At 39.0% G+C, this 12899-nt stretch overlaps 1 pseudogene; it reads left to right on the top strand.

The window, feature by feature from the left end:
* Positions 1-4254: 4254 nt before the first annotated feature.
* Positions 4255-5419, top strand: Ecsit-ps1 (ECSIT signaling integrator, pseudogene 1; annotated as a pseudogene).
* Positions 5420-12899: the final 7480 nt, after the last annotated feature.

The following is a 12899-nucleotide window of genomic DNA, read 5'->3' on the forward strand; positions in this document are numbered from 1 at the left end:
AAGAGTAAAAAGTTACATTTCTTCTCTGGTAGCAAATAATTGTTAACATTTTCTTATGTGTATTTTTGATGGTTTGTGTATGATTGGCCAAGGGAGTGGTCCTATCAGGAGGTGTGGCCTTGTTGGAGTACGTAAGCCACTGTGGGTATGGGCTTACGACACTTACCCTAGCTGCCTGAAGTCAGTTTTCCACTAGCAGCCTTCAGAAGAAGATATATAACTCTCAACTCCTCAGGTACCATGCTGGCCTGGATGCTTCCATGTCCCTGCCTTAATGACACAGCACTGAACCCGTAAGCTGGCCCCAATTAAATGTTGTCTTTTGTAAGACTTGCTTTGGTCATGGCGTTTGTTCACAGCAGTAAGATCCTAACTAAGACAATGTTTAAATGGTGTCTTTCTTTCAAGTATATGTTCACTGCTTCAGAAATGCAAACAGTGATTTTAGTAGGGATAACACAGCATTCTTTCACTCAATGTTTTAATTTGACAATAATTATGCTAATACTTCTAGAGTGACACAGTGTGTTACATGGGTAGCCATTAGTAACACTTCTCCATAATATACTTCTCAAAGTTTAATGGGTGACATTTAAGAAGTTTTTAGATTTTCCAGCTGAGGTGCATTCAGTGGATATTTCATGTGAACTCACACATATGTTGGAGGTGTAACAGTGTGATCATGTGTGTGACCTTATTTTCAGGCCTCATAAACTTATCTGGAATTCTCTTCAGTTTCTCTTGACATAGAGCAGTGCTTTTGTTTGACTTGAACATATGGGACAATTAGTTATCTTATATATATAGTTTTGGTTTGATTGTATTTTTTTGTTGTTGTCTTCATTAAAAACCCATGGTTCTCAGAATTCAAGAAAAATACGTGCATTTGTGTGTGTGTGTGTGTGTATGTGTGTGTGTGATCTGTGTTTTCATGATAGTACAGTCGGTCCACACATTGTCTGTGGAGGCTAAAGGAACCTCAGATTTCATTTATTGGAAACCATTCAACTTGTTTGGTTTTTTTTTGTTTGTTTGTTTTAGATTGTCTGTATGTATGTATGTATGTATATATGTATGCATGCAGATTTATTTGTTTGTGTGAGGCAAGGTCTGCCACTTGGACCTGAGGCTCTGAGCATATGTTAGAGTGGCTGGAGAACAAGCACCAGCTATCTTCCATTATCTGCTTCCCCAGCTCTGAAATTACTGTCAGGTGCCGCCATGCCAGGTTTTTACATGGATTCACGACAGAATGCTGGTCCTCCCTGCTTGTCTGGAAGGCCTTTTACCCACAGAGCCACATGTGAACTCCCATGTGTATATATGCCAGGGTAGTGTAGATGAGTCCTAACAGAAAAGATGTGATGTGGTGGTGACCTTAAACCCTGATACCTTAAATTCATTTCCATGACCACAGGTGTGTGAAACTTCGATGAACCAACAGAATAGCTTGGACCTATCAGAAATAGTTCAAGAAATAGTTCAAAAACATCACAAACAGTACAGGATGCCAAGAGAAAGAAACACATTGTTTATATAAATATTTAGGATTTCACCCAGGAGCTTGTTCATCCTACTTCATTTTACTGATAGCCCAAGAGTAGGGAAGTCACAGTGGCGAGGCCTCCCCTAATCTGTTGCTGAATATTTAGAGTTTGTCAAGATCATGGGGTGAGTGATGACAGATGCTTCATTTAAATTCATACTGTCTGAATATGGAATTGTTCTTGCCCTCCCTCCATGCAGACAGAAAATATCACATTAGATTAAACAACAAAATCACAGTGAAATCCATAAAATATTTTATCCAAATCCAGAAACACAAAAGATTTTTTCAATATCTTACAAATTAAAAGAGAAGAAATTCTATAAGTAAAATCCCTGAGAATTTTGCCTCTTGTCTTAATTGTAAATAATAAATAACAGAAGGTGCAAATGATTTCTATTCTCATACTTCTCTCCATTTCAGAAATGGATGAGGCTAAGTTCTGGGTAAGTGCCATTTAGTCTAAGACTGTTCACACATAGAAAGCAAAGGACTGTGGACTATTCTTCACATGTGGCATCTGAATAACAAATCTTATAGAAGAAGAGGAATGAGGTGTTCCCAGAATGCACAGTGCCAGTGGAGGACACGATCAATGGGAAAAGTGCAAGCATCAGTTAGACAACAGGAGTGAGATGTAACATGTGTGTTCCTGTGTGTAAACATACAGTGAGGCCCTTCACACAGATGAAGTTAGTAATACCGCAACTTACTTATTTTTATAATCATCAATAAAGAATATTATATTCTACTCTAAATTATAAGTGGCTATATAACTTGTCAATTTATAATAAAGTACAATGGAACTGAAACAATAAGTATGCCGCCTTCATTCAACAGAGACTCCTATCCTTGGAGGGTACAGATTCTAGATTCTTTCTTTAAACTGACAGGACTAAAGATACCACATTTCTGTGATCTTATGTTTCCATACTCGGAGAAATAAATTGCCTGCCACACTGCAAGTATTGGTAATGAGTTCTTGCAAAGATTTCAAATCCTTTCAAAACTGTTCCTTGTGGGGAGGTTTGCCTATGAATTAAGATTATATGTTATAAAATGTATTCCTGTTTTTACTTCTCCCCAAGCCTTATTAGCCTCTATTTATCTGTGTTAATTGTTAATTTGTTTATGTTATCTCAAAGAACTGATGAAATGGAAAAAAAAAGAGTTCAGAATTTTGGAAGAGAGGTTTCAATTATCCTTAGAATCAAGGAACTCTCTGTAATAGGGTGTGAAGGGTTTGGTCAGGTACAAACAGAGGCAGCTGATACTTTAAATTAAAGGACTGAGTCACAGTCTGGTGATGCCGAAAAGATAAGAAAGTGTGTGTTCTTATCTGAATGCAGAAACAATAACTGTGGAAGGGCTAATACCTTTTTCTACTTCTTATGCCTTTCTCTTTAGGTACTTTCTTTTCTCCACATCCCAGTCATTTGTCCACACACAATTAAGTGTACATTTCAGAGTGGCCTCTGAGACACCTTGCATGTGATCTGTGACACATTTTCACTGAGGACATAAAATATTTTCAATGGCATCTTGCATAGGATCAGGCCCAGTCATACTGCAAATGGAAGACTGTATCTCTCTCTCTCTCTCTCTCTCTCTCTCTCTCTCCTCTCTCTCTCTCTCTCATCATCATCATCTCCACATTATTATAACAGTCAAAGCAGAACAAAACATTTGAGAGCTATGCTTACAGCTCAATGTTTCCAATTTTATGTAATTTTTTTGTGCCAGAGAGTGAATGCTGTATTAAGGGAAATATCTTTCATTGTTCATGTGTTCATATATTTATCCTCAGGTCTTCTGTGCATCCCTCTTCTACTAAGTTCTTCTTCCAGGTTCTAAAACTAATAAATTAGCAACGTGATTTAGTAGTATAAGTCGTCATCCAATGGTACAAGGATTGGTAAGTTCGTAAGTGCTCATCACTCTGCAAGCACCTTTGTGATGGCAAAGCTTGTTTAATTAATTAACCTGAAGCCAGGGGTCCTTTGTATGGAATCCCTCTATATCTGCATTATCATGATTTTAACACCAAACATTTTTATGCACGATTAAAGCTCAGTGATTTTAATTTGGTATTCGTAATATTTTATCCTTGTGAATGGAAACACAGAGTAGAAACACCATTCATATAAAAACAGCATAAACATTTTATTTGATACTTTTCATCTGTGACCGCAAAGCTATTCAATTTCCTAGTGACTACATCCCATTTAGCCAGGAGAACAGTTCAGGCTTAATGTATGTCTGGCAACATTTTCCCACATGACTAGCTCTAAATCATTTGAAAAGCTAATAGCCATAAATTGGATGTTGAGAAGCTTATCATTAACTTCACTCTTATTTTATGTTTTAATACCTGCCAAGTCTAAGTGTTGATAGAACTTTGATCTTTCAAACTACATTAAAATTGATGATACAGATAACAAAAGAGATAGATAAATGAAAATCAAAGAATTTCCCTGCTACTGTTGCCCTATCAATAGAAACCTTCAATGAGCCTAAAATTTTTAGAAAGGCTCCATGCACTGTGCCAAAGTTAATGTAAGCTTATCTACTAAAGGAATTAGTAAGTGTAACATTCATTTAATAATACAATAAAACATTTTTTAAAACTTCAATAAAAATAGGGTCCCACAGAGCCAACTGGGTCCTCAACTAGCCCCGTGAGTAGGTGTAGTTGAATCTACAGAGGCATGAGCTGGCTGTAGGTCAAGTTGCTGGCCCAAGGCCTCTCTAGGGGATGGGAGGCATCTACAGGACTGTCCTCTCAGGAACTCTCTTTGCTCAGGTTCCACGATGCCTCCACTGTAATGCAGCTACAAACAAGGATGAGGTGTGGTTGGTTCCTTGACTACCCTGAGCTCCAACGGAAGCCCATCAAGGTTCCAGCAACGCATGAAGACCTGTCCAGGCCATCAGGAAACGGGGACCAGAACAAGGCAAGCTTCCTGAATGCAGTGCACATCTTTGGGGTGCACAATGTGCACAATCGCGGCCACATGGACTTCATCTACCTAGCACTGCACAAGACGCCAGAGTTTGGTGTGGAGCTCATCTTTGTCCACTACACAGGGCAGCAGGAGTGTGGAGTTGCTGTCCTGGAACACATGGAACTACACGCAGTCATTCCCAACACAGAGACAGAGTTCCTGCCGATTCAAATATTTGGGCACAAAAGTTATTCCATGTTCAAGTTCTGCAGATGAAGCTGTGGTTCACCCGCTTCAAGAATATTAACCCCAACCCAATGATCTGAGATCTTTCCCAGGACCTTTTGGACTTGGCCAAGCTAGGCCTGCAGCATATGGAGCCTGTTCTCAGTGCTGAAGTCACCGTTTACCAGATGTGTTTTGCCCCAGTAACTCCACAGGCATGGAATATCCTACACAGCCTCACATTGGAGGAATCCAGAGTCCAGATCAGCAAGCTTCCCTGGCCTGCCTCAACGGATCCTGGTCTATTTATGCTGAGGTCCCCTTCCCTCTCTGGCTTTCTAATGAATGTGTCTATTTTCACCTAAGAGCTGACCTGCTACTCCCTGAGGAAGAGAATGTAGAGGAGATTCCAGAAGAATGGAACCTATACTACCTGGTGATGTTGGACCTGGAATATTTAAGGAGTGGTTGGGACAACTATGAACTTGACATGGATGAAGAAACAGAAGGCCCCATCTTCTCCATGTGCATGGGTCATGCCCATGATCAGGCAACATTGGTCAAGTGGATCTGAGGTTTGCAGGAGACAAACCCAACTGTAGCCCAGATCCCAATGACATTCCACCTGGCCAGGTCCACAAAGCAGCTCCTAACAACTTCAAAGCTGGAAGAACAGTCCCCTCCTCAGGGTGATAACTTCTAGTTCCATCCATTTTCCTGCAAATTACATGATGTCCTTATTTTTAATAGTTGAGCAGTACTCCTTTGTGTAAATAAACCACATTTTCTTTCTCTATTCTTTAGCTCAGGAGCTTCTGGGTAGTTTCCAGTTTCTGGTTATTAGGAGTAAAGCTTCTATGAAAATAGTTGAACAAGTGTCCTTGTGGTATGGTGGAACATCTTTTGGGTATATGCCCAGGAGTGGTATTCCTGAGTCTTGGGGTAAAATAATTCCCTATTTTCTGAGAAGCCAACAAATCCATTTCCAGAGTGGTTGTATAAGTTTGTGCCCCCACCAGCAATGGAGGAGTATTCTATTCGCTCCACATCCTTGCCAGGATATGTCTTTCACATAAAGGTTTTGTTGTTGTTCATTTTTGTTTTGTTTTGCTCATTATTATTATTTTCTTAGCCATTCTGATCAGTGTTAGATGGATTCTTGAGAAATTTTATTTGCATTTTGCTAATAATGAAAGACTTAAATATTTATTTTACATTCAGGCATTTGATCCAGTAGAACTTTAGATTTATACAAGGTAAGAAATATGGATCTGGTTGCATTTCTCTACATGCAAACATCCACTTAGACCAGCTCCATTTGTTAAATACTTTTTTCCATCGTATGACTTTGGCTTCTTTGTCAAAAATCAAGTATCTGTTGGTGTGTGGCTTTATTTCTGGGTGTTCAATTCAATCCCACTGATACCTGTTTGTTTCTATATCAATACCATGCAGTTTTTATTATGATTGCTTTGTGGTACAGCCTTAACTCAGACAAGAACAAACCCCTAGAAGTTTGTTTGCTTTTGGTTCAGGAGTGGTTTAGCTATCCTGGTTTTTCTTCTTCTTGTTTTTCCATATGAAGTCGAGAATTATTCTTACAATACCTGGAAAAAATATGTTGGATATTTGATGGGAATTGCATTAAATCTGCATATTGCTTTTGGTAAGATGGCATATTCACTATGTTAACCCTACAAATACATGAGCATGAAAGATCTTCCCATCTTCTAATATCATCCTCAGTTTCTTTCTTCAGAGACTTCATATCACAGATGTTTTTACTTGCCCCAATGGGTTTACAACATATTTTATATTATTTGTTCCTATTATGAAGAGAGTTATCTCCCTAATATCTTTCTCTTTCACATCATTTTTTGTATAAAAGAGGGCTACTGATTTCATTGAGTTAGTTTTGTATAAAGCCACTTAACTGAAAGTGTTTATCAGCTGTAGGAGTTCTCTGGTAGAGTTTATTGTGATCACCTTATGTATGGTATTATATCATCTAAAATACTACTCCTTTGACATTTTACTTTCCAGTTTGTATCCACTTAATCTCCTTTAGCTGTTTAATTGTTATAGTTAGAACATCAAGTACTATGTTGAAGAGATAAGGAAAGAGTGGCCATCCTTGTCTTATTGATGATTCTATTGGAATTGCTTTAATATTTTCTCTATTTAATTTGACTCTGTCTATTGTCTTGATGTATAAGGCCTTTATTTTGTTCAGGCATGTGTCTTGTTTCCCTGATCTCTCAAATACATGTTGGATTTTGTCAAAGGCTTTTTAAGCATCTAATAAGATAATTTTTTTTATTCAGTTAGTTTACATGGTGGATTATGTTGATGGATTTTTTATGTACTGAATCATTACTATATAACTGGGATGAAGCCTACTTGACCATAGTGGATGATGTTTTTGATATGTTCCTGGATTCAATATGTGAGTACTACATTGAGTATTTTTGCACCAATGATTGTAAGAGAAATTGGTCTGATATTCTCTTTCTGAATTGTTGAGTCTTTGTGTGATTTAGGTATCTGGGTGATGGCAGCTTGGCAGGATTCTTTCTGTTTTGTGAAATAGTGTGAGGAGTATTGGTATTAGCTTTCTCTGAAAGTCTGGTACACTTTGCCTCTCTATTCCCTGCCAAGGGTATTCTGTTAAAACAGACACAGAAGGAACACCCATTCAGAGCCTGCCCCACATGTGGCCGATGCATATACAGCCATCCAATTAGACAAGATGGATGAAGCAAAGAAGTGCAGGCCGACAGGAGCCGGATGTAGATCTCTCCCGAGAGACACAGCCAGAATACAGCAAACACAGAGGCGAATGCCAGCAGCAAACCACTGAACTGAGAATAGGACCCCCGTTGAAGGAATCAGAGAAAGAACTGGAAGAGCTTGAAGGGGCTCGAGACCCCATATGTACAACAATGCAAAGTAACCAGAGCTTCCAGGGACTAAGCCACTACCTAAAGACTATACATGGACTGACCCTGGGCTCTGACCTCATAGGTAGCAATGAATATCTTAGTAAGAGCACCAGTGGAAGGGGACGCCCTGGGTCCTGCTAAGACTGAACCCCCAGTGAACTAGATTGTTGGGGGGAGGGCGACAAGGGGGTGAGGATGGGGAGGGGAACACCCATAAAGAAGGGGAGGGGGGAGAGGGATGTTTGCCTGGAAACCGGGAAAGGGATTAACACTCGAAATGTATATAAGAAATACTCAAGTTAATAAAAATAAAAAAAAAAGAAAGAAAGTCTGGTACAACTTTCTTCTAAAATAAGTCTTGGTTCTGGGCCTTTATTGTTTGTGTGCGTATGTAAATTCACTTTACATCCCAATCAATGTTCTCCCTCTAGAATCTCCTTCCCCACAGTACTTTCCCCACAGTACTCTCCCATGCCCCCTTCTCCTCTGAGATAGTGGAACCACCCACTGGGTATCCTCCTACTCTAGCACATCAAGTCTTTTCAGACCCATCTGCTTCTTCCCTCACTGAATGCAGGACAAGAGTTAGGGGAATGGATTACAAAGAAAGCAAAGAGCTTTAGGAATATTTTCCCTATTTTCTTTCTTGGCCCATTTATCATTTGTATAAAGGAAGACTAATAACTCTCTCTCTCTCTTTCTCTCTCTCTCTCTCTCTCTCTCTCTCTCTCTCTCTCTCTCTCTCTCTCTCTCTCTCTCTTCAATTTTATATCCAGATACTTTGCTAAAACTGTTTATTACCTGTACATATTCTCTAGTAGAAATTTTTTCGGTTGATTATTTATACTACCCTATTCTTCACAAATACTAATATATCGACTTCTTTTCTAACTTATATCCTCTTGATCTACTTTGGTTGTCTTCTTATTGCTCTAGTTACAACTTCAAGTACTATATTGAATAGATAGGGAGAGAGTGGGCAGCCTTTTCCTGTCTCTGATTTTAATAGAATTTCTTTAAGTTCCTCTTCATTTAGTTTGATGTTGGCTATTAGCATGCTGTAATTGTTTTTATTATGTTTAGGTACATGCCTTATACCTCTGATCTCTCTAGGACTTTTATCATGAAGGAGTGTTGGATTTTGTCATGGGCTTTGTCAGCATCTTCTGAGATGATCATGTAATCTTTTTCTTTCAGTTTCTTAAATAATGAATTACATTGATGGGTTTTCATATATTGAGCAATCACTGAATTAGGGGGATGAAGCCTATTTGATCATGGTGGATAATATATTTTATGTGTTTTACTGCTGTGAATATACACTATGACCAAGGCAAATTTTATAAGGACAACATTCAATTGGGGCTGGCTTACAGGTTCAGAGGTTCATTCAATTATCAACAAGGGCATGGCAGTGTGCTTGCAGGCATGGTACAGGAGGAGCTGAGAGTTCTACATCTTCATCTGAAGTCTGCTAGCAGAATACTGGATTCCAGGCAGCTAGGCTGAGGGTTATGAAGCCCACACCCACAGGGTCATACCTACTCCAACAAGGCCACTCCTTCTCCAACAGGGCAGCACCCTCTAATTATGCCACTCACTGGACCAAGCATATACAAACAATCACACTCTCCTAAGTCAAATTTTGGTTCCAGATATTCACTGAAACCACTTGTATATCACCTTGCATTTTTATTTTATTTGCCTAGGGACAGCCTAATTGGGTCTTCTTTCTTGTTTTTAGTTCTTCTGGAGGCAGCAGATGGGGAAGAACATCAGTGGGAGGTAAGACTTGATCATGTGAGATATTTAGAGTTGCCATATAATAATAAAAAAATTTTTCCTATCATAAGTCTAAGTCCCTTAAGCTTCATTTTTTTACTTGTATGATAGAGCAACTTTATTTCTTTCTTCCATTTGTATTAAATTGGGTATTTCTTATTTACATTTCAAATGTTACTCTCTTTCCCAGTTTCCTGTACATCAGCCCCTCTAACCCCTCCATCTCCCCTTTTATAAGGGTGTTTCCTTCCTTATCCATCCCCAATTACGGCCTCCCCAACAATCTCCTACACTCGGGGTCCATCCTTGGCAGGACCAAAGGCTTCCCTTTCCACCGGTGCCCCAACGAGGCTATTTGCTGCTATATGTACAGTTGGAGCCCAGGGTCAGTTCATGTATAGTCTTTGGGTAGTGGTTTAGTCTGGAAGCTCTGGTTAGTTGGCATTGTTGTTCTTATGGGGTTACAAGCCCCTTCAGCTCCTTCAGACTTTCCTCTAATTACTCCAATTGGGGTCTCATTCTCAGTTCAGTAGTTTGCTGCCAGCGTTCACCTCTGTATTTGACATGTTCTGGCTCTGTCTCTCAGGAGAGATCTATATCCAGTACCTGTCAGCATGTACTTCTTAGCTTCATCCATCTTATCTAATTTGGTGGCTGTATGTATATGGGTCACATGTGGGGCAGGCACTGAATGGCCATTCCATCAGTCTCTGCTCCAAACTTTGTCTCCCTATCCCCTCCTATGGATATTTCTGTTCCCCTTTTAAAGAAGAAGTGAACCATTTGCATTTTGGTCATCCTTCTTGAGTTTGATGTGTTCTGTGCATCTTGGGTAATCTGAGTATTTGAGCTAATATCCACTTATCAATGAGTGCATACCATGTGTGTTTTTCTGTGATTGGGTTACCTCACTCAGGATGATATTTTCTAGTTCTATCCATTTGCCAATGAATTTCATGAAGTCATTGTTTTTGATAACTGAGTAGTATTCCATTGTGTAGATGTACCACATTTTCTGTATCCATTCCTCTGTTGAAGGGCATCTGGGTTCTTTCCAGCTTCTGGCTATTATAAATAAGGCTGCTATGAACATAGTGGAGCATGTGTTTTTGTTTTATGTTGGAGCATGTTTGGGTATTTGCCCTGGAGAGGTATAGCTGTGTTCTCAAGTAGTGCAATGTCCAATTTTCTGAGGAACCTCCAGACTGATTTCCAGAGAGGTTTTACCAGTTTGCAATCCCACCAAAAGTTGAGGAGTGTTCCTCTTTCTCCACATCCTCACCAGCATCTGCTGTCATCCAAGTTTCTGATCTTAGCCATTCTAACTGGTGTGAGGTGCGATCTCAGAGTTGTTTTGATTTGCATTTCCCTAATGACTATGGATGTTGAACATTTCTTTAGGTGCTTCTCAGCCATTTGATATTCCTCAGCTATGAATTGTTTGTTTAGCTCACTTCCACAATTTTTAATAGGTTTTTTTTTTTTTTTTGCTCTCTGGAGTCTAACTTCTTGAGTTCTTTGTATATTTTGGATATTAGCCCTCTACCAGATGTAGGATTTGTAAAGATCTTTGCCCAACCTGTTGGTTGATGTTTTGTCCTAATGACAGTGTCTGTTGTCTTACAGAAGCTTTGCAGCTTTATGAGATTCGATCTGTCGATTCTTGCTCTTAGAGCATAAGCCATTGGTGTTCTGTTCAGGAAATTTTCTCCAGTGCTCATGTGTTTGAGATTCTTCCCCACTTTTTTTTTCCATTAGTTTGAGTGTATCTGGTTTAATGTGGTGGTCCTTGATCCACTTGGACTTAAGATTTGTACAGGGTGATAAGAATGGATCAATTTATATTTTTCTACATGCTGACATCCAGTTGGACCAGCACCGTTTGTTGAAAATGCTATCTTTTTCATTGGATGGTTTTGGCTCCTTTGTCAAAAATCAAGTGACCATAGGTATGTGGGTTCATTTCTGGGTCTTCAATTCTATTCCATTGGTCTATCTGCCTGTCTCTGTACCAGTACCATATAGTTTTTTTCACTATTGCTCTGTAATACTGCTTGAGTTCAGGGATAGTGATTTCCACGGAAGTCCTTTTATTGTTGAGGATAGTTTCAGCTATCCTGGGTTTTTGTAATTCCAAATGAATTTGCGAATTTTTCTTTCTATCTCTATGAAGAATTGGATTGGAATTTTGATGGGGATTGCATTGAATCTGTAGAGTGCTTTTGTTAAAATGGTCATTTTTGCTACATTAATCCTGCCAATCCATGAGCATGGGAGATCTTTCCATCTTCTGAGATCTTCAATTTCTTTCTTCAGAGACTTGAAGTTCTTATCATATAGATCTTTCACTTGCTTGGTTAAAGTCACACAGATTACTCAAGGCTGCCCACTTTCCCCCTACTCATTCAATATAGTTCTCAAAATTCTAGCCGGAGATATCAGAAAACAAAAGTAGGTAAAAGAGATACAGATTGGAAAGGAAGAAGTCAAAATATCACTAGATTATACGCAAGTATACTTAAGTGACCCCAAAAGTTCCACCAGAGAACTAGTAAGCCTGATAAACAACTTCTGCAAAGTGGCTGGGTATAAAATTAACTCAAACAAATCAGTAGCCTTCCTCGACATAAAGGAGCAACAGGCTGAGAAAGATATTAAGGAAAGGACACCCATCATAATCGTCCCTTAACTTCTTAGCATTGGTAGCTAACCTGTCTTCTGAGTTCCTTTGAGGCTAGAAACTGTTTAGCACTTTATCCTAAAAGAGCAGGAGATTAAGTAAGGTAGCTTTTGTTCTATCTCTGCAGGAAATGAAGGGCTCTTAAATTCAGCTTACTAGCTGAAATTACAGGAAGAAAAAAAAGACACCTTGGAAAGTGATTTTAGCTTTTATATCTAAGTTTTCTCCGAAAAGTATCCTATGAAATTTCTATAAGAAAAAGGGGAAAGGGGCTTCTAATAAAAAGAAGATAAGCAGAATCTAAAAAGAGTGGGTTAAGAAGTGCTAAGAAGAGGCATGGGTACACAGTGGGTACATGTTTCATGCTGTCAAATTGACCTGGGATTTTGTTTCTCCCTTTGGATCTGTTGAATCAGCATCACTGCCATTTGTCACTGTCTGATTTACAAATGGAAGCTTACTCAGTTGGGCATCCTTTCCCACAGTTGTCATTAAAAGCCATGACAAGTCATGATGTAGAAAATCAGATACAATTAAAATTATAACCCGTTTTCATATAGGAAGCTTACTGCTCTCATTTTTTTCAGTGTTTCCATAGTTATCGTTAATTGTAGAAACTGGCTTGTCTGTTACCTTTCTTTTCTGTTGCTGTCTGTTTAGATGTAGATTTCTAGATACAAGACTGATTCATGTGTATTAGAACAAAAGTCTTAAATGCCACGGTTGTCTTTGGTCTTAGAACACATGTGCATTGTAGTGCATGTATATTGGTCCAAACT

The sequence above is a fragment of the Rattus norvegicus genome, chromosome 1 (genome assembly GCF_036323735.1).
Source record: "Rattus norvegicus strain BN/NHsdMcwi chromosome 1, GRCr8, whole genome shotgun sequence".
NCBI classification, from domain to species: Eukaryota; Metazoa; Chordata; class Mammalia; order Rodentia; family Muridae; genus Rattus; species Rattus norvegicus.